Below are 24019 nucleotides of genomic sequence, written 5' to 3'. Positions count from 1 at the left end.
TATATTCACACAGATATAGAATTAAGAAGAAGGACTAATGGTCAGGTAAGCAGGCTTAAACATGTTTGTACTGGTGTGTATAATTAAAACGTGAGAGCTTGTAATGACTTCCCACCACTGTAGTTCTTGGTTTTTGCATCAGGGTGGCAATTATAAAACACAAACCCCTTACCCTTACCCTTGCTTTCAGTATCCAGTCCTTAGCCGATGCAAAAGAAAAAAAAGCTAAAACATTTTTTAAAAAGTGACATCGCTGAGCTGCACCAATCGCAGAATTATTTTCAGTCTCGAATAGGCTTGTGTTTGTTTGGACAAAATGTGTTAAAAATGTATCTTTAATGTATATTCTGTGCAAGAAATGCTGCTCAGTTATAAGTGTAGTTAACACTTATAGTTATGGTGATGCAACTAATTACACTCAACAGATGTTTGTCAGCATCATGCAATTAACACTGCTGTTGCATATTTTGGAAAGTTCACTTCCATGCAAAATTAATGCAGATGGTCCCATTTTCCCCTGCCAATCATTGACTGAAAAATTTGAGTTAATAACTCCAGCCAACACACTGTGTTTCTTCATCCAGTGACTGCCACTAAATTAGGAATACATTAAAATCAATATATTTGTCCTGAAGTGAGTACTGTCAGTTGCAGGCTCAAATCCTGAGAAATACGTATTGATCTTTCTTCAGAGAAGTCTTCTTAGTCACCACAGCACGAGATCATACGAAAACAGTGTCACCAAATGACAAACCATGTTTGTATTTACCTTATCATCCTGACTTGGAATTAGAATGCAGAGAGGACTAAGTATGCAATAAGGAACACCCACACTGTGTCCTGTTCTTAATACTGCATGATTTCACTTATTCTGTGTTTTATGTTGTTCGATAGTAGAAGATGTAAAAAAAGTGTGATACGTATAATTGACAGTTTTATAAACCCCCAAATATACTTTATTTTGCTGACAGCATTTAGCTTATATATATATATATAGATAGATAGATAGATAGATAGATAGATAGATAGATAGATATAAGTTACAAAAGAACAACATTTTAATTCAATCATTTACTCTTGTGCTTCTAATACATTGAAAAGAACAAGATTTTTAACCACTTATTTTGCCTAATATATCGCAGATAGTAAAACATCTTGTACGTAATGTAATGACGTTTAGACTTGTCCAGAAAGTTAAGCACAAATGCATAGCAATATTTGGAATAGCTTTGGAAATACCTTAGATTTGCAATGCATTTTAGACATGCATAATACAGTCACTGTTGTTTTTGTCCATACAACTTGACTGGCATGACACAAAATTTTAATAAAAAGAGATTAAATCCAGCTAAACACAAGGCAAATTAAATTAGGTGTTTTTAGATATTTTCTACCAGCAAACATTTAAATATTGTACTATTTTATAGTTATACGTTATTTTATGACAATTTACTACCTTGTTATTTTATTGTTTAACAGTCTATGTATATTTAGATCTTTAACTGTTTAAATCAATATAATAGAGCTCATTGTGTTTTGCAAGTAACTGACTGGTATATTATAAAATGGGCTATGCATGAGAGGACACCATTTGGTCCATCAATGCTTGTCTGGTTCCTAGTAGCTGATTGTTCCCAGTAGCATTGCAAAAAAACACACAAAAAGGTTTCCTTGCTTAGCCCAGTTGCATCATACCTTGGCTGACTGCTTACTCCAGGATTTTTTGGATGCCAGCTTTATCTCTTTGACCCAGTGATCCTTGCAGTGTCACTGTTGTTTTGAATAGATACCCTTTTGTCTTAATCAGTTTGTCTACAGTAGTTTCCCACACTGATTCCATCATTTGAATCTTTGGCTTATCTACGGCTATGCTGGTAAAAGTGAGAGGTGGCACCTAGAGCAAGACAGTGCTGGAGATTTTGTTTAGCTCAGGGTCTTAATTATCATTTGCTCTCGACTGTGAATGCATGCACATGGCTGATAACAGAGCACTGGTACGCATACAGATGCTGGGTCTTTATACTTTAGAGATTTCATTTTTTGGGGCATTCTGTCCTCTCTTTCTCTGTGAGTTTAATAAAATGTGAAGGAACTCATGTTTACCCATGTGTGTTGATGGAGTCCAGTTTCATTATCAGTGGCCAGAAAATTAGACCATAATCAAAGAGATTCATTTAGGGAGCTCCCATTCTATGTGACAAGCCATAGACCTTATAAATAGTTATTTGTACATTCAGTGCATATTTAGGTCTGCAACCCCGTTCGCACTTGTGGTTTAAGGCATCTTTACGCGTTCACATATGTGACTGAAAAGCAGGCCTAAAATGTGGCAAATTGTTTGCTTTTTTTATGGAAGGATAGCCTGCGCTCAGATACTTCACTCAGATTGCAAATAACTAACAGGTTGTATATACAATGACTGACATTCACAAGAGAAGCTCACGACTGACCACCTAATACTACTGCTCCCTCCTAAGGAAAGACACAGTATTAAATAATCCCCAACCATGCCTACTCCTAACAGGATGAATTATTAAGTAACCGGTTACACCTGAAATCATTTTATACAACAATAAACTCTGTTATTTAACATTCATTCCATTTACAATAAACATTCATGTTTTACATTACACATGTTTCTTCTCATTTATGCGTATTTGTTTAACCTGCATGAATACCGTCTTTGTTTACAAACACGACCGTTAAGCTATTCTGTTGTTTACTCGTTATTATTCTCATTGTCATTATTATTCTCCAGTCCCTAACCATTACCAGTAAAGACTGAACATCAGCATTACCCCTTCTCTTGGAAGATTACCGAACAATGGCTATAACAAAACTCTTGTACCACATGTATAGCTATGGCAACTTCATTAAGGGAAGTGCCCAAATCTAAATACAGCAATACATTGTCATTTATCAAATACAATTTGCTCAACAACATGCATGATACATAATAAACCACTGGCCTATCGCCAGTTGAATAAAAATAACAAGAATAATCCCTCACATGATGCATCAACGATCTTGATATTTGTGGATGAGAACAATATTTTGTGTGTGTGTAAAAGAAAGCAACTAAAATAAATGATCAGCATTTTAATGTAAAGAATCACAGTTATGTAGCTATGTATATTGTTGCATGCAAAAAAAAAAAAACGATGGTGGCTGATTATGCCAAGTCACCAGCATCATTATTGACATCCACAATCCTGCAGTTTTTATGTTTATCGCTTAGTTACTAAACGGGAAGAAAAGGTAATTGTGACAAATGAAGCTTAATTATGAATGCACTGCAGCTCATATATTATGTGGAAGAAACAACCTGAATGTTAACCCACTAGATTTGTTTAATATTTAATATTTTTATAATTAAAGTTGTATAATGTAGAAATAATTGCCATTCAATATTGAGCCACTGCCTTCTTGGCTAGCAGAGCATTCTCCTTTCGTGCACGTGGGAGTATCTACTTACTGAGCTACGTAACCAAATTGGTCATGTGATACAAAAAGGTGGCCCTAAGTCCGCTTTGCATTCATATATATGTAAAGGCTGGCCTTGGTCCTGGATTGCAGGCCCTGGGCCACATAAAAATGGTGGCCTAAATCTAGGCCGGCCCTGGGCTTCATTTTCTTTTTTGGAGCGTTCACATATGAGAAAAGGTGGCCAGAGGCAGCCGTGGGTCGCCTTAAACTGCAAGTGTGAATGGGGTCACAGATGCTCAGGGAGCATGATGCACGCAAGACATGGTGGTTAAACCTTAGCGGTTCATTTATTCAAGCTTGTCAGGCACGTCAGGTCCAATTTATTTTCACACGTGCTGTTTATTTTACATTAGCTGTTTAAAATATATATTTTTTCAGAGGAAAACAAGATTAAAAGGCCCTGCATAGCAAAATGACATCAGTACTGCATCTCCAGCCAAACCCCACCACTTATTCGCTGTATTTTTCATATATCTCTTTATAGCCATGCATACTGAGAAATCCTCTCCTGATCACTCGTTTTATCAACAAACTCCTCAATAATGCGATCCAAGTCATTATTTTATTACTATAACATCTCAAAAAGCTCTGCAATGTCTGTGATATTCTTTGAGCACTGGATGCGGAAGCAGCTATCTCCTTTGTTTGTGTCCGTGTTATCTCTGTGGTACAAGGGCTCTGTGTATTGCTCAGATATGCCCCCCTTTTTTTCGGCTTCATTCAGAAAAATCGACTAGAGACCTGTGCTTGATGTCTTTTAGATGATGTCGGACAGGGTCCGAAATCGGACTGGAAAGGGAAAATTGTAATGTCGGTCCTGGTCCAACATAGGATAGCAAAGGGTTAAGGCAATATATTCCCAAAAAGGAAATATGTGATCACATGCTTTTCAGCCTCTTCTGATAGAAAAAATCAATTTCAGACACTAGCCCAACTGAAAGGGAAAACCTCCACTTGTGAGGAAACCTCTCTATATCAAAGAAACACCTCCAACAATGCAACTTACTGCAGGATGAATTATTAAACTAATCAGAAGTCAATGACTCTTTAGGCAGAATGCCAGAAGAACTTCTGTGTATTGAATTTACAAAGCTATGTTTATTTAAGTTTTTCAAAGGGTATTTCAGGGGCCACCTGCAAAGTTTTTGTTTGGTTTTGGTTGTTATGCTCAGATAAAGGCAATGTGTTAAATATATCACAGGATTAACCTGAGAGAGGGAATGCAAATACAGTCAAAAAGTATAACCAATATCCTATTAGAATCAAAACTAACTAATGACTTTATTTACTTTTACAGGTGAATAGTTACACTTACACTATTCTCAATATTTTTTCAGCTTATCAGAGTTAAATAAACTGAAATAATAGCACATGCAACTATAGTAACAGCTTGAGGCTGCCTTTAATGAATGACAGCTGCAGAATGAGATATGGCACTCTCCTGCCTCGTGTGTTTAACCTATAAATCACTCTTACTGTTCCTGCCAAAATATAAGCTGACAAGCAAAGAGTCTGAGTATTTAAAAATATTATTTGACATGTCATTTAGTTTTCTAATATGCACGAATATTGCCAGTTACTGGAGTAGGAATAAAAGACCAGTTTTAGCAGACCCTATTAAAACACATGTATATATGTACTGTATAAGAAGTGCATGCTGATTGTGTAAAATACATTCTAAAGGTATAGTATGAACCATTATGTGGATATACAAACTAAAATGCAATAACAAATTCTAATAACTACAATCAGTGAATATTAAAGTTTTTTTTTTTTTTTTTTTTTAATGGGAACTGGCCAGGATTTGGATTAAGCAAAAAAAGGTAATGTCACACCAATTAGAAGTCACAGATGTAGATTGCAGAGCTAAATGAGTTAAAGCTGCATGTAAAATGAAATCAGGTATTTTAACCCTTTAGAGGTAGGTTTACTAAAGGGATCATCTGAACATCTGTATAGGAATAGAAAACATCTATTCTGTTAATGTGCAGGTGGTTTGTAATTGTGCACAATTTAGCACTGCGCCCCTGATTAACTTAAATACAAACTGCCAGTATATATTTGGCTTGTAGGTTACTACTGCTAATAGAAATTAATGGTATAATGCAAACTTTGTTGCTGGTCCCTTGAAATTCATATTAACGAGAATTGACTGTATGGCAACTAGTCAATGCAGCACTCTGATCTATTTTGTGTTAACTGTCTATTCTGCCAAGTTAATAATAATAATAATAATAATAATAATAATAATAATAATAATAATAATAATAATAATAATAATAATAATAATAATAATAAACTGTTAAAGTCATTTAATTTCAATTTAAAACAATCACATTGTACACCAATGTGTGCAGTGCAGCAGCATGATTTATTTTGTGTTCCCACACTGGTAGCCTACAGGCTAAAGTAAAAGTGCCCTAGGAGATTTTACTACTGTACTGTAGAAGCGTACTGTACAGATTTATATTTTTAGATAATGTAACGTGTAGCCTACCCAAAACACATTGGTATTATTTCAGTGCAACGATTATACATTTAAAATGCATTGAGCACTATAAATTATGTGTGTTCGATTGTATTGTAAACTTTTTTAAACCCAACGTCTCCTAATGTCGACAAACATATCCGGTTTAGTGAGGGGCTACTGTATGATTATGAAAAGCTTTTTGATAGAAACATATTTATTTGGGGGTGAAGTGGGGGCCCCATGATAGAATCTGATAGGATTAAACTGCCTATATATATTTATATATATATATATATATATATATATATATATATATATATATATATATATATATATATAACAAATTAGACATTCGCCAGAAAAAGCAGAGAAAACCTCTCAATGACCGAGTGAGACCAATAGGAGTTGAGAGAAGTCGAAAAAAAAGGGGGCGGATCTGAGCAATACACAGAGGACCTGCGCCACAGAGATAACAGACACAAACAAAGAAGATAGCTGCTTCCGCATCCAGTGGTCAAAGAATATCACAGACATTGCAGAGCTTTTGAGCTGTTATAGTAATAAAATAATGACTTGGATCACATTATTGAGGAGTTTGGTGATAAAACGAGTGATCAGCAGAGGATTTATCAGTATGCACGACTATGAAGAGGTATGTCAAAAATACAACGAACAAGGCGTGGGGCTTGGCTGGAGATGCAATACTGAGTGTCCTTTTGATATGCACTGCCTTTTAAACCTGTTTTACTGTGAAAATACATACTTGTAAACAGCGCGTGTGAAACTAAATTGGACCTGACATGCCTGACAGGTGCTGAATAAATGGACCGCAAGGGTTAAAATAGGTCAAATGAAGATGGAAAAGAATGCCTTGTGCAGATGGCATTTACAAAAATAATGTTATTTTGATTCTTGCACCCTTGCTTGTATAGACGTTATCCTTCGGACACCTTCTGCTGCAGCAAAGCACAAATTATTTATTTATTCATTTATTTATTTATTTATACAATTCCTGAACCTTATGCTGTAGTATATGTAATTTATTCAGACCTGTACTGTTTTTTTTTTTTTCTTATACATTTAGAATGTTTTTGAATGGTAACAGATATACTATAAAGTAAAATTTAGCCCCAAACTAAAATTTTACAGATGGAGTTACTATATTAATAAACCTGTACATTAGTAACACACTGCTCCAAAATGTGATTGAACTACATGTGTTTATCTTAAATGCATCCTTTCACACAAAGCGGTGTGTCTCCCCATAGCCCTACAGTTGTTTCTACTTTACACAGCAGGGGGAGTACAACACAATATAATTCTAGCACTTGGCAAATGGTTCTTGCACTTAGTAAATCATAACTGGTTTGAATTACAATTAATTTCTGATGTGAGTGTTCAGCATGTAAGGGCTACCTGCTGTTAAAAGTGCTTCCATGCACAAAATGCTTTTCTAGAGAACATTTAGGGCAGTCAAATTTACAGCCCTTCCTTGAGTCTTTTCAGTCATTATTTTTTTTCCCTCAGTGCACATGTTCGTTAGAGAGCATTGTCATTCCTGAAAATGTATGCAAGTAACTTAGGTATTGCAACCTAGGGGAAAAGTCTGTAATCCACAGAAACAATAGATGCTAATTTGCTAGCAACCACTTTACCTTTTAGTGTATAAATTTCTGCCTGTCCGCTGACTACCGGGCTGGAATGAGGCTAAGGTTGACTGTTCAGTTCGGGTAAAAGCTGTCTTACACCTGAACACACACACACACACACACACACACACACACACACACACACACACACACACACACACACACACACAAACTGCATTCTGTTTCCTAAATATAGAGATTTTAACTACTGTGATCTGAACCCATTGAAGCCTAGGCTGAATAAAAAGAAAAGAAACATTACTATCATTTCTGAGATTTTGTTTTACTAAGGGGTTGATTTGATCAACCAATATCCTACAATATAAATTACTGCTGCATTTTTTAGAACATTTTATAGTACTGTGGAATCATCCTGGAATGCATCAATGCCCTTCAATACAACGATATATGTCGTTCAGATTTTGTGAGCTGTAATTTGAGGGACTAAATGGGAAACAAACAAGATTTCATCACCATCACCATTCCCCTTACTCATAATGTGTAACAAAAAAAAATCTGAAGTGAACGACTGACTACAGTATGCTTTGTAAGCATAACTTCCATCATGCTGGGGCCTTAAATGGTATGTGCTATGCTAGTCAGGAACTGGAAAATGCTATTTATTCCCAACCCTTGAAACTCACAGCATGTAGAAGGAATATGCAGCTTCAAAGAGAAGGACATAAAAGTGCATGTCGAAGCACCTGTCAATACTCAATGTGTTAAAGAATCAGATCAATGTGCAAGACTTGCAGAACTAGGTTGAAGAGCTACCTGTAAATTTAGTAAATCAATGGTGGCTGCTGTGAACCTATATACATTGGTTTGAAACTGACATCAAAGGGAGTCTGTGATACAACATGAACCAGCAATCAAAATAAATCCTTTTGAGGTATGGTGCACTGTCTATGTAGAGTGCTGTGTATGTATACAGTACTGTTCAAGTACAGATTGAATTTAGATTCTCAACGGGGGAGAGACATATTCAGTTTGGTTTTTTTCCGCCCCATACAATCAATGCTAAAGCCAGGCTGCCTAATCATGATTCAAGTACACTGCTACAAAAAAGCGACAATAAGTTATTTTTTTAAGCCAGCCCTGGGCCATAAAATCCCCTATTTACACTTTCCCACTGACGTCTTCATCTGGACAGGGAATTTTGGACAATGTGGTATTTCTCCAGTATCATCTTAATCAGATCTCCAACTCTCTGACCTATACTTCTCTTCACTAAAACAATAATCACTCTCCAGGAATTGAAACAAAGTTTGATTCTGTACATAGAATCCACTCACTACTTGTACATATATGTCCACTCACAAACAAGCTTGCTTTACAAAATATATTCAAAGAAAATAATAGCAACAGGAATCCACATTTCTAGTTGCATCGATCAACAGTATGTTTACACCATTCTGTGCTTTGCAATTCTACTTGATGAATCCCTCTGATGATTCTGCATGACGAGCCCAGCGTGATGTACACCTTTAGATCTAAACTCTGTTTCTACAGCTATCTAATTACCATTTCATTGCTTCTTATCTAGCCCCTTTGGGCTTGTCTGCAATGTATAACCACAACGTTCATACTGTCTATATACCAAATGGTATTCCCTTTACAGTCCCTTAATCCTCCCCATGCATCTGCTTCATAAATAATTGACTCAATACTTAACAAGTAGTTTGAAACATATTTAGTATTTGACAGATGGCAACTTTTTCTATATTTTTCGCATCCCAATTATAACAGCTTTTTAAATTCTAGAACAAGCACTGAAAAGAAAAGTAATCTCATTTGGTGATCAGCCTTATTACCCAAAATCAAACAAGGTGTTTCAGGTTGTATACAATGTACAATCAGTTCTCACTTGTTTTAGCACTAGCCGTTTTTTCTTGTCTGATGTTTATAATCTATCAATGAAATATCAATTGTACAATAATGTTAACCTATATGTGAGGTTCAGGGGGCGGAGCTAGGCACCAACAAGCTATCATCTCCTGTCATCAATTAAATCTACCTTATTTAAACATTAGTCACCTCTACCTAGCTGTCTCGTGTTTTTTCGTTTCTTCCTCCTCCCTCCTCCTTCTCTAGCATCTCACCCGCCTTTGCATCGATCTCCTCTGGGGGGTTAGAGATTCCACTTTCTCCAACCCTTTGTTAAGCTCTGCTTCATTTACCTCATAGAGGAGGGTTCTCCATGAGTCAGAGGGGACCCATAACCAAACCATTCCATCTGCTGTATGTTTCTTTTGGGATTCTTTCTTTTGGGATTCTTCTTTCTGGTCTGATGCCTCTATGTGAGGGTCCTCAAGCGATGGCCACTCTCCTGTTTGTCGGGTTTCCTCAGCGACGGAACCCCCCTTCTATTATGTTGGGCTTTGAAGAGGCGGAACACCACGCATTATATGTTTTAACAAATACTAAATACTAAATACTAATGTTTTCTTTCCGGTTCGCGAGCCTCTTCGTATGTCGGGTAACCTCAGAGACGGTGCCCCTCTCGTATGTCGGGTCACCTCAAAGACGGTGACCCCCCTCCTGTTTATCGTGTCTATCGATCAAGTAAATGTTGGGCCTTGAAGAGGATGAACCTCTCTCTCCATGTGTATATGTTTACTAACTCTGTCAATAAACACTATCAGGGGCCATAGCTCCGCCCCGTGAACTTTTACTTCAGGTGTGGAGCAGCAAGGAAGAGTGTTGCTCCTGTTATAAGGATTGTGATGATTGTGATAGTACTGAAAATGACATAGCTCCCTAAAGAGTCCTTATTACCACACCAAAGACTACAGTGTGCTAACTCCTTGTTTAATCAAGGGCTACTATATAAATAATTACAATTTGCATTTTAACTTCAACACAGTAGTGCTCTATCTTCACTTCAATATAAACTACTGTCATCAACCAACATCTGCAATAAGCATGGAATGACAAAATGTACAACAGAGCAGTTTCCTAATTAAAACGTCATGTTAATTGTGAAATGTGTTTAAGTGTTTTCTCTTGATAAAAAGAAAGGGGTTTTAAATTGTATAGAGGATACCTGTGTAAAACTGATCCATACTTAATGCTTGTGATTTTTCTACTAAATACAAGCAAAAAGGCAAACACCGTGGGTGACATAATACATGGCTCGTTGTCAGTGGCTGTAAAGGAAAAATAACTCCAGCTGGCTTTTCTTTAGCAGGCAAGTTATACTCTTTGATTTGGGTATTTTTGGAACACAAATTATGATTGAATTTGGTTGGTCGTTTATTCAAACGTACAACAGTAACATACCTATTCAATTAGGTCAAGCATGAGAATTGTACAATAAACACTTAGGGACCCATATACTTATTACTTACTATAACAAATGCATAGACCCTAATATAAAATATTCAACATACTTAAATACATACAGTACCTGCTAGATAACATGGAGACTGTTTTGTCCATTCTTAGCTAATATACTGTGAGGTACAGATCTCCAAAGAAGTGGTCAAACCAGTTTAGGAAAACCTGCAACCCTTTTAAAGTATCAAAACTTGGGTCAAATGAACACCCAATAAGCTATTCAGTTGTGTCTTTTTAGAAAAAAGGAAACAAACTGCACCTTTGTCGAAAGAGGCCCTGACTAACCCTACTGCCTGAGGGAGTGTGGTGTGCCTAGACTGTTGAACCTCTCCCTCACCCTCTAAAGAGAGTCTGTTTCATTTCCCCCTTTGACCCTGTTCCAGTATAAATTGCAGGAGGAACAAAAAGATATCTGATTCTAAAACACGAGTGTTCATGAATCAGAACTCTACAGTTTAGATTTTCACTGCATGTATAATTCTTAATCCGTTTTGATTAAGAAAAAAAAAATATAACTCCATGTTGTTTTATTAAAATGCATTTTTAACTGAATAAAATGTACCACAGGAAAGCAGTCTTCTGACTAGATTGAAACAGGATAGCTGCCACCACCTTTTATAGTCCAGGAAGCTACATTTCAGAAGCAGAATAGATCAATGATTGTAGCTAGGGAGCAGAGTGAAGCACTTTGAAAAATAAAGAATATAATTTCAAAAACTTTCCTTTTTTATTTACCATACAAGGTTTAACAATTTAAAGTTCCACAATGTCATTCATTTCTAGTAGCGTTATGTTTACAATAATTCTGACTTCATATTTACTTGTATGGACAGCTCATAGTTTCAAGATTTTGAATCCCGTTCTAAAGTATAGGTAGCGGTGTGCCAGTGGGACTGCCTGTTCTAGAAGGAACAGAACAGTGTCACGGCAAACTTATTTTTTGCTGCGTTTTCCAGTGTTTTATTTAGCATTTTAGTGTTTCTATTTTTACACTTCTGTGTGTTGCTTCCCGATCCTTACCATTGCCGGCAATGGCTTGTAGCTTTCTTTTTTGTCTGGCGCTGCTGCTGCTGCAAAAAAAGAATGTCCCATTCTCTCCCGATTTGTCAGTGGATAACCTGCACCTCTTCCCTATCACAGACCACCAAACAGAAAAGTTTCAAAGTGATCTTTTTAAGAATATGCTTTTGAATCTTTGTTTTTTATACTTTCTTTTCTTGACCACTTATTTCCGAAGAGGTGTGTGTCGATGCCTGTGCAAGTCTGAGCATCGTGATGGATCAAGTTTACCAGTGATGTTACACTTTTCCCAATTGACAATGTGACCATTTACCTCACATTGTGCTCCTCAAACATAATTGATATCACACCTTTAATGGTAGATCGGTCTCCGGATCTCAAACCCATTTTCTCATGGTCCACATCTGCTCACCTTTATTATAATGATAATTGCACACTGCATTGTGAAGAATGGTCTGTTATTCCACCAATGGTCTGTTATTCCACCAATTAAGTAATTTGCTCTTATGCAATTATGAGATGCTTTGTAATTGAGGGTATTATTGCTTTAGACTTGCTGGAACTGCTATGTAGATGTTGAATGAAAAAACAAGCAAACAAACATTAATTTAAGGCCTTGGGTGTGTTTACCTTGTCATAACATGGTGAATAATGGCAGGTGAGATAATAGTTAATGAAGTATACAATCCTGTTTATCTTTCGTTCTTGCACGTGGGTATATTACAGAATATCAGCAAGTGGAATAAGCTTGTTTAATTGAATACAAAAATAGGTTCAAAGACTTGAATCTCACTGTCTCAGCTGTACAGAAGCTCACAAATAACAAACCTATGATTTTTTACTAATAACATGCAAGTGCAGAACTCAAATCAACAGGGTAAGTAGACTAAATTCAATCTGACTTTTATTAATTACAGTAACATTAACTACATCTGTAGTTCTAGAAACATTGTATTATTCAGTATCACTTTACCATTGCTGTAATAAATGACGTAACATTTATAACACAGAAATAAGATATTGTTAATTACTTTCACTTTATCATTACTGCTCCACACTCATTTATTACTGTGAGTAGGCAGTAGCATTTCCAACTACCAGTACCTATGACCAATGTGTAGTACCCTAAAACCATGAAAAGGGAGCAGTGTTGTCTTCTATTTTGAGTGTGCCTTGAAGCTAAAAATTTTACGAGTGGAGTTTAATGTCAGACGCTACTTTAAATACACCCTTTAAATACTCACACTGAAATTCTTTATGATGAGTACATGTGTAAAATCCTGACTGAGATGAAAAGCTAATCAAGTCATTTACTCTTTATCTGGGAGACAACATTGAAAACATCAGTAGAACATCTAATTGTAAAATGAGAAAACCAAATAAAAAAAAAAGAAAAAAAAAACCCTGTATTTTCTGTGAGCCGTCAAACTATATTAAATGATGGCAGTTCATTAACATGAGGAACTCTTGGCAAGCTGCCAGATCTAAGGTTACACTATTGAAAATAACTTTCTAATGGCACCCAATCTAAGGTTAACCTACAGTAAGAACTCTTTGTGCTCAGCTCTTATCTTTCATAATTTAGACAGCTGAACCATTGCAGGCCCTTTAAACCTAGATCTTTAGATTGCATGTTTTACGTAAGTTGATTTATCCTTTTGTTTTGTTGATGGGATGATGTTTGTCTTCGGAAGATTGTGCTCTGAAAGCTAAAGTAAGGACTGTAAGAAAAAGAAAAGAAAAAGCAAGGAAGTTCCATTTTTTGTTTTGTTTTAGAGCTTTGCCAAGTCAAATGGCTATGTTTTGCTTTTTTTTTTGAGTGAGTTTACACTTTGAAGAACAGCCTTTTAACTCTTCCGCTCCGGTGAACATTCTACCTGTTTGAAGTCTGACTGACATAATGTGACCTTTGGCTTGTGTATCAGGGGGGTATAATACATTTCTAAAATAGCTCAGAGTATTAAGAGAACATTACAGTTTCACTCCATGATGAAATATACTGTAACAAGGTGGTAGGAAAGCCCTGCTTAAATGTATTTTGTTTATTTATTTTTAAAACGGGGTCTCCCCCTCCACCCCTGCGTTATTTATGCATTATGATTTATTCATTGTATTTGTTTGTTTTATGATTTATTGTATTGTATTTGTGTATATATTTATTGTATGATGACAAAGCGCCATGTGTTTTGTTATTGTTTTGCAGCGTGGATGGGAAGCTCCATCCACATTAAAAACTTATGCAGAAGGTGGCCATCTCCCGAATTAAGTGATTCATTTGTTGTTAATTGGGAGATGGTCACCTATATAAACACCTGCAGCTCTCTGCACTCCGGGTGGGGTGTTCGAGAGGCGGAACGAGAGTGGAGAGTGGAGATTGTAGAATGGAGAGTTGAGAGTGGAGAGTGGAGAGTGGAGAGTGGAGAGTGGAGAGTGGAGTGGAGAAGAGAAGAGAAAACGAAACTAAAAATGCTTAAAGGATCCGTGAAGGCTACTGCCCACCTGGACATTAACATTTATTATTTGTGTTTGTGATTATTTTTGTTTAATTTTTTTTATTTTCTGTGCTCTGTGAGCAAGTGTGTGTTTTTGTTTAAATATTTTATTTATTTTTGGATTTAAAATAAAAACGGCGCACACCGCGTCTTTTTTTTTGTTGAATCTGCAGATACCTTTGTTGTTCTTCGTCCTTCTGGTCTGACGTCACTGCAACGCCATTTCCTGCCACATGTACCCTACGATTACCTAGCTTGAATGTAAAAATACGTTTTAAAATGTACTCAGAAATGTATTTATTTTTAGAAATGTCTCCATATGTGTAATTTAGTGCTTTCCTACCTAAAAATTATCATTGATTGCCACAACTCTCAGGAACTAGGATCAGAAAGAATTTCATAAATACCATGTCTGGTTTTTATTTGACACCGAATTGTTTGATAGATGCATAATGTGAAGAAGTTCACCATCAGATAGATCTGTCAAATCATCAACATTTTCTGTAAAACAAAACAAAACAAAAAAACACAGATTTTTCTTTTCTGGTCAGTAAGCATGCTTGGTTGTGTAAAGCATTGTGGTTGTCGGTATGCTCTCCTGTAATGCTGTACTTTAAAATCATGGTATACAGTAATCACAACCAAAAACTAAGATGCTGCACCTCATAATAAAAGGCATCTCTATTGGCCTGGGGATTTAGTAAAATGCATTTTGATTGGAAGAGACATCCCTGCAGTTTATACTGTGAATATTTCATTACAGTTAATACTTTGTTAATTTATTTTTGGGTTAATAAACATTTTGGACGATTTAGTTTGATTTCTGATTGCTGAATCTCCCGACAAAAATAAATCAAAATAAAACTCACTCACATAGCTTTCTAACTTTACTTTTGTTTATAAAACCATCTCTGATTGGTTGATGGAGCCCTTGGAAATGTCAGTCATTTCATAAGCTACCAATTGTGGTTTATAAAGGCTTAAAATGGGTATCTAATGTCACCATTACATCATTGTTCATATATGAGATTTCTAGCATTGTAGCGGAAGGGTTAAACCATGCAGCTTTTCAAATAGACATGATTAAAAACATGGAGATAGTGGAACAGCTTAGTGTGCTGCCTACTGGAAAGAATGTGCTGCCTACTGGAAAGAATATGCTGCCCACTGGAAAGAATGTACTGCCTACTGGAAAGAATGTGCTGCCCACTGGAAAGAACACCTTCAAACACCTTGCACCAGCGGTTCTCAAACTTTGGTGAGTGATACAGGGGAGGCGCAAGCTGCATGTCCATTTTATTTTATTTTTTTTAATTAACTGAAATTGTAAAAAATTAAGATTTGGTGATTTAAAAAATAAGTTAAAAATAACTCAAATAAAAAATAAAATAATATTGCAAATATTGCTTGTCAAGGGTGTTTGCCATTCTATGTGAAGAGATGGGGGCAAACTTTACACAGTTCTCGTTACATGCCAGTTTGTTGGCGGTCCAAGGGGAACGAACTGTGAACTACGCTAGTAAGTCCGAATTTGTGTTGCCAATTATAACTCTCCACTTGTACAAAATTTCAGCGACACTCATTGGCTTATCTGGCTGACAGATTTGAGCGACTGAATTCTCTCAATATGTCACTTCAGCAATGTTTATATTGCTGACGATCTGATAAAAGCATTCATTAACAAACCTGAACTGTGGTCTTCATGTACGCAATAGAGATCTGTTTGCATGTTTTCAACACTGCAAAACGTTGTGCAACAGTGTGGTGGTCAGTTGACAGTATCCAGCATGTAATTGTTCTGCACTTAGTAGCAGTTTCGTGAATACTGTCCTGAGGGAATACAAAGGTAATCGGTGGATTAGGATCCCATTCACGTTTAAGACAAGCCTCGCAAATAATTTGTCTCCCAAAGAAGAGGAAAGCCTTGTTGACCTGTCAAGCGACAAAGAGCTGCAGCACTCATTTTCACACATGCCAATCGCAGATTTTTGGTTATCAGTAGGATGTGAGTTTGTCGAGTTAACCCACCTGGGCTCTTAAAACCCTCATTCCCTTCAACCTTTGTATGCGAGTCAGACTTCTCAGCATTGACTGAATTCAAAACAAAGTAGTGCTCCCGTCTTTCAGTGATAGATAACTTACGACTCTACCTTTCCACATTGCACCCCGAATTCCACTACTTTATACAGCAAGGAAAGAAGCTCACTCCTCCCACTGATAAGGTAGCACTGATGGACATTATACTGAATCTATAATTGTTTTGTATTATGGTTTCCTAAAGTGTTCGTGCAGTTTTGTTTTAGTTGCTGCGTTTTGTACTGTTTTTTATTAACAGAATTGTAAAATAACATGGGCTTATTGTTGATTGTAAAATTGCTTAATGTCTGGAGGTCCAAATGGTTTACCTTGATACTTTTCACAAAAAAGGTGGTGTGAAAAAAAACAAATCTTCCTGTGGTGTATATATCAGGGCCGGATTAACCCATCACAGGGCCCTAAGCAAACATACACATTCTGGCCCCCTATCTTCTTATACAAAAAACAACAACTATACTAATAAAAAAATTTATATATATATATATATATATATATATATATATATATATATATATTATATATATATATATATATATATATATATGTGTGTGTGTGTGTGTGTGTGTGTGTATATTAGCTTAACTCAGGCTCCACCAATTTGCAAAAGGTATAATTTTCATTTAAGTTATTATACATGGTTTTGATCAGAAATGGTAAATTATGCCAACTTAATATTGATTATGACGAAAGTTTCACACTGCTCTGAGCTGAACGACTGACCGAATCCGACAGAAACTTTAACAAACTCTGACAGTTTAATTTAAGGCGGTGTGCTAAATACATTTCAAAATAAATTCTGAATAACCTGAAGCCTGTATCAAATCCTATAGCTGAGCTTGATAATCATTTTTCCCGATTTACTGAAAACAAAAATACAATTGTTTAAATATGGACAAGAACACTATAAGTTGATTGTTTTCCAATTTAAAAAAATGTGATACTATAAAGGAGGATGCTCAAACTTTTATCCACTAAATATAGGTCCCCTATAGTCCACAATAACATAACAATAATAATAAAAACAAACATACCTGTACATTGTTGTGTAGTCAAATTGGGGTTTTTACTGACTGTAGCAGGGCAGTGGAGTCCTGCGTATAAATATGGAGCAAGGCAAAGTCCTGGTAAAAAAAAAAAAAAAAAGTATTGTTTTGGTTTGTTTAAAATGAATGGTTTTGAAAAGAAATGTGTTATTGTGGGTGTTCAGGAAGGAGGAGCTGGAGCGAGCGAGAGAGAAAAAGAGAGAGAAGATAAAACAAAAGTAAAAGAAAGTTAACAAATCCTACAAGTGCTGGAAGGACCGGCACGCTACTTACCTGGTTGATGAACACATATACTAATTTCAGCACACTACTGTTAATTGGCATTCTTCTTTTGATGCTTTTCACAGCCATCACAAGGTGCATTTGTATATCATTGGAGCTGATTTCGCAAAGCAATAACAACGTATACCATATTTATTTCGAGTCACTGATTTCTTTTTTATTTCTGTTTTAGTGTTAAAATGTGGCTTTTTTATGATGTTAAATGTATGGACGGTTAGCAACCTTCAGTCAAATACAGTTTAACGTGGCTTACTTCTTTCTCAATCGCCAATACAGCAAAGGCAGTGAGCTTTCTTGCTTTACTGTTGATCACAGGTGTTTTTAGACATGCTTTGTTAAGAAAATGCTCTTTCTTGAGGGTCAGGGATAAAGTTTTCGGTGGTACGGGGCTTCAGCATTCTTTATCATACCATTTCATTTGTTCATGCTTTGAGGAGACAACGTTTGTTGTATTCAAGCAAAATCAAGTTAACTGACCTGGAGTAACGGTGCATGAAATTGAGCGAGAGTAAGTTCCGGGTCAGCCAGCTTGATTTATGTGAACACAAGTGAGATACACTGCCTAGGTTGAAATGACAGTGGGTGAAGTTCTTCCAGTTTGTGCGCGTAGGACCTGAAAAGGTAAAGCAAGAACAGAAGAAAAGGATTAGTTATATTGTTTTGTTAACTTTCATTACTGTTAGAACTGTTAACGCTAACCTGTAGAGAGTGGCGCAGGACCACGTAAGTGCGAGAGCAGAGAGAGTTTGAGGAGAACATTCGAGAAAATCGCAGTGCAAAGTCGCCATGTTTTTCCAGAGAAAAGGAAATTTAAAACAGGAATGAAAACACTTACTAAATCCAAAAAGAAGCTAAAATTCACCCTGCAATGCTGATCTCTACCTGTTGCTATACTTACAGGTTGTGTGTTTATCTCTGTTGAATTCGCCTCAGGTGGAACATGAGCAATTCATTCAAATACCTTTTTGTTTTTGGCCACCCCATGACTTTACCTAGTTTGCCTATGCGCTAATATATGAATTATATGAATTTAGTAGCATTTTATAATATATTAAATCTTGTGGCAGATTTGACAGAAGCTTATGGACTAGTGGCTATAACAAACTAACCACTTATATTTTATGCAAAACAAGTCCTATTATATAATTATATTCTGCAACTCTTATGGTCATAATACCATTAACATTGAAAACAGCTATTTCTGTATAGTTTATTTATGCTAATAACTGGGATAACTAAATAAAAAGTGACATACAAGTGTCCCCCACCTCACAAACCCTACTACTCTAATAACATTATTAAAAGCCCCAACCCCCCACCCTATCTTTACTTTTTCTGAACCCTGCTTCCATTTGCTTATGCCTATGCTACTGCTCTCTGTCAAATCTGTGTGGCTAAACTTTTACTTTCGTGTATCGCTGAGTTCTGAGAGAGATATGAATTATTTTTCAACAAATGGTGTTTGGGAATTTCTGAAAGAAAAGTCCTTTAAATAATGTCACATTCAAATTTTCAGTGGTAGACATGTACAGTAAATACAGTAAAACAAACCACGCTCTTCTCGGACAGCCTTACTGCGTCAGTCTTTTCATTATTTTAGGAACCTAATCTGGATGAGTGATCTTTACTGCTTTGTTGTTGAACTTACAGCAAGGTAAATTATCTTAGCTTCCTTTAGCGAGATAAAGCACAAAGATAATACTGCCAACGTGACAAAGCATCTCTTTGATGGTTATTCTGAACATGAGCTAGGGAATTGAAAAATCCCTTTAGGGTTGTGGATATTCTTACACAAATCCTTAAAGTTACACCTTTATAAACATACCTGCAGATGTAGCCCGTTCTCCTGATACATAGGGTTATATTTGCTTTTCATTTCAAACTCCTTCATGTTAGGAATGGAAATCAATCACTCAATCAATCTTTATTTTATATAGCGCCTTTCATAGTGGAACACCACCACAAAGCGCTTTACAAGATGCAATAAATACAAGCAAATCCATAATACTTCAAATACAGAGAAATGTATAATACATGATATATAGTGGAAAGTACATAATACATGATAGTAGCATAATACATAGTACACTAAATACAGTGGAAAGTGCAGAATACATGAAATAGTACACTGAACACAGTGGAAAGTGCAGAATACATGAAATAGTACACTGAATACAGTGGAAAGTGCACTAAATACAGAAGAAAGTGGATAATACATGAAATAGTACACTAAATACAGTGGAAAGTACAGAATACATGATAGTAACAATACGTGAAATAGTAGCAGCAGCTAATAACAGATATCAGGCTTAAGGAGAAATGAACCTCCTCTGGTAGCTTATTAAACCCATGTAAAGATATGCAGGTGTCTGTGTGCCTCTGAAGTGACCTGAGACTCAATATATTAACCTGTTTCACGGGATAGACATTATGTCATTAAGTAGCTTAAAATGTCATTGTATTCATTTTTTCAGCCTGGCTTTTAAAAAAAATAATGTTTACTATCATTCTGAGTGTCTGCAATTGTAATCATTTTTCTCTTATTCAGAATCCACCTGGCACTATCTGAACCTGTGGAATCCGAGCTGCCCGGATGCAGTGAACCCTGCTGGCCCTGTAAAATAAAGGTGTATTTACAAGAATTGGAGCAACCTTACTCAGAATCACAAGAAAAAAGGTAAAAGTAAAAGGTAGAACAAAAATGTGAAGCTACTGACCCATGAGGGACCTTCCCAGCAAGCACCCAAGAAGCTAATAAGCTAAAATATGCTGCAAGACACGCACATGTTTCTGTCTGAAGTCACTGTAACTCAGGGTGGCTGAAGAGGTAAGGTTTTTAAGGAAGAGTTATGTGTATCCTGGCCATTGATGCAGCCTGGCACAGCAGAAAGCATGTTAATCTTTCAGCGAGGAGACCTGGACACAATCCTCACTCTCTACTACCTTTTATTATATTAATGACAATGGTGTAGCTTTTCAGCAGTTTCTTACAAGCACACTGGGATTGGCGATAGTGCATCTCTATATCCTGGAGGGTTTACATTTATAACAGTTGACTTCTTTCTGCTGTTGATTTTAATTTATTTTCCATGTTGTTGTAGTATGTGTTTCACAGTGTTTAACTGTTAGATCGGTAGAGTACTCATTGTTTGGCATGGCTTATGGACTCAGCCAAATGTCTCAATTTGTTCTGTGATCATTAAAGAAAAAGAAATTAACTTCAAAATTCTTCACAAGGGATAATAGGTGGTGATTTACTATCAGTTTTGACAAAAAGTGTGGGCACAGTTTAATGTGCATAGAACTTTATATCTCCCAACTAAACATAACAATTGCTCAAAAAGTGTTACAGGGTTAATGAAAACAATGTTTTTCAATGGTGTATTCATTAAAACAAGCAGTTAGTTGAGATGGAAAAGGTTTGATTCATATCTCAGGCTTGGTTCTAGCTGAAAAGCTTTAAACATTAAGTTAACTAAGCTTAAAAGAAAACACCATTAAGTTTTAAAGCCTTTACTTTTGGCAGAGTTTAATGTTATTTCAGAAGTCTTTACCCCAGAACTGCTCAGAGTGACTTGTGACCAACAGGCAATTTAAGCTCTGTTTTTAATTAACCTCTCTTGCACCTACAGGAGGTTCTCATGGTTCATTACACTATTATTTTAGCTCTAGAATTCAGCATGCTGGGGCCTGCAATACAAATTTAGATGCAAATTGGTAGTTTGTGTCAAAAAAAGAGTTTTCTGCAAAATTATGCAATGCATTTAGTAAAACTGTGCATTTTAGGTGAAGTGCAGTAACTGTTCACATGTCAATTTCCTGATAAATTCCTTGATGATGCATCAGTCGACAAATCAAAGAAAGAAATATAATAGGGTGTTGTGAGTAGAAATGAGATGAAAAGACCAGCAGGGTCCAAGGGAATGAATGAAAGACAACAGTTTAAATAAAATATGCATACTCATTTTTTATAACAGTGAAATAATATGAAAAACTAATTTATAAAATAACTCATCAATGCTCACGAGTTCCACTCTCCAGCAGTAAATTCTATTTAAAAACTGTGTTAAATTATGGGCGACTACAGGTGAACTCGGACTTCTGAATGTAAAAAGCCACCAGATGTCAATGAAAACTGCATTGTGGGAGGTAGTGGTTAACAAGACAGAAGGGGTGTTTCTCATTGTGTCATACAGTACATGACCTTAGCAACAGTAACAATGCTTCAGCCATCAAACAAGGCAAAGGGGGTAGGGAGTATGGTCAGGGTGCTCAATAATCCAGACCAGACTTTAAAATAGTGGCCAAGGGGTTATTGTCAAAGCTGCATCATGTTTATTAGTGACCTTTTCTGAGAGAAACAGACATAAAGCCTGAATAGCTGTGCAGGGCAGGTCCTGGCACCTGTTTCTCTGAGATAACAATTCTGTGTAAAATACCATCAATCAACTTTAAAACATATGCCATTGTACATGCAAGTCAGCTGGCTTATATTCGTTAAAAAAAAACAAAAAAACAAACAAAAAAAAACTACATGATGCGCTCATCGCTACACCATTGGCTGTTTAAAGTGTTCAGATCGCAAGTATGACGATCCCTGGAATGGGGTCAAAAAGGGATTTACTATCAAACTGCAGACTCTAGTACAAATGCAGCGCCTCTGTAATCCCTATGTAGTAGAATGTGATTTCCCATTCAAAACATGGAACATGTACAATAAATCCCCACTGTGTACAGCATTACCTATTTTAAAATCTAAAAACAAATGCAACATGACTCCAAGCCTGAATGCAGGTCCCTTGTATTGTTCAGAAGGATCTCGCTCATCCTTGTCTCTTGTTTTTTCTGCTCACATACACTGGGTGTAGAAAAAGGCGCATTAAATTAGCTTATTTTATTGCTGAATCTGCAAGTATGTCATTGTGGGTTAATTTATCCAGATTCAGAATGGCGGATTTGTATTAGTTTAGCAGATTGAAGTGTGATAGTAATCTGTCATATGCAGACAGCAAACATATGAAATGCAATTTGTAAAGTACTCTGCATCATTAGGTTATTTATTGTAACGTGAGCAGTCATTATATATTTATATATTGACTATCCAAAGTGTCTTAGTATTTTAGTTATCTACATATTGTCTGTATAGGTTATAACTAGGGCTTCTGTTTTTCGGTTTTTATCAATTTAATTTTTCGGTGCTTATTTTGAGCTATTTTTTAGTTTTATGTAAATCAGGGTTTTTTTTGCTTTTTTTTCCAGGGCTTTCACTTTTTCTAAATTGTCACCATTTCCAGTGTTTTTCCGCTGCTTATTGCATATGCACTGATTATTATTTTTTTGTATCAAGGGTGTTTTCTCGATTTTTATCGGTTAAAACCAAAAGTCAAAAGCTCTATTAATGACTCTCCTAAATGTAGTCAATGTTTTAGAGACGTGAGGCACCTCACACATTGTAAATCTGATACATCCTGTTGCTGGGACACATTTCACCTTTTGTCTACATATAACGGGCCCGATTTTCGAAAGCGGTTTCATTTTCGGTGGAAATTGCAAAATCCACACAATCCTTTAAATATCTGAATATCTGCATATTTCCTAACATGATCCTCCATTTACCTTCTGGTGGATCACATTTCATGCATAGTTTTCTGCAGTTCTAATTGAATAAGTAATGAGCATTTATGCAGTTCTATCTGCCAAAATAATACTTCCTGTTCAGTTGTGTTAGCAAATGCTATATAAACACAGTCAAAAATTGTACCAAACCAGCGAAATAATGAGTCAAAACACAAAAGCAAACATGAGGGCAAATTCTCATTTCCATTCAGTCTTACCAATCGCTTGTTTGGTTAGGACAACATTAAACAAACAAACATGATCGGAACAAATTCTGGGAGTTATAAGTTTGAAAGGATGTATAACTATTGTGTGTAAAAATGAAAATTAATGAAAACATTTTTTTTCCTTTGGATGTACACAAAAGGTTTAAAGGAATTATATATCATTTATTACGGGGTGCTTATTTTTTTTTCTCTCTACCCAGATGAAGACGGTCTTTAGTCTAATATGTCCTGAAATAAATTATTTTTTAATCATGTAAACCTTTTGTATACTTTTTTTTTTCCTTTTTATGTTATGATC

The sequence above is a fragment of the Polyodon spathula genome, chromosome 6, assembly GCF_017654505.1.
Source record: "Polyodon spathula isolate WHYD16114869_AA chromosome 6, ASM1765450v1, whole genome shotgun sequence".
Classification (NCBI taxonomy): domain Eukaryota; kingdom Metazoa; phylum Chordata; class Actinopteri; order Acipenseriformes; family Polyodontidae; genus Polyodon; species Polyodon spathula.
The sequence above is the reverse complement of the archived record's forward strand: the minus strand, read 5'-3'. Positions refer to the sequence as shown.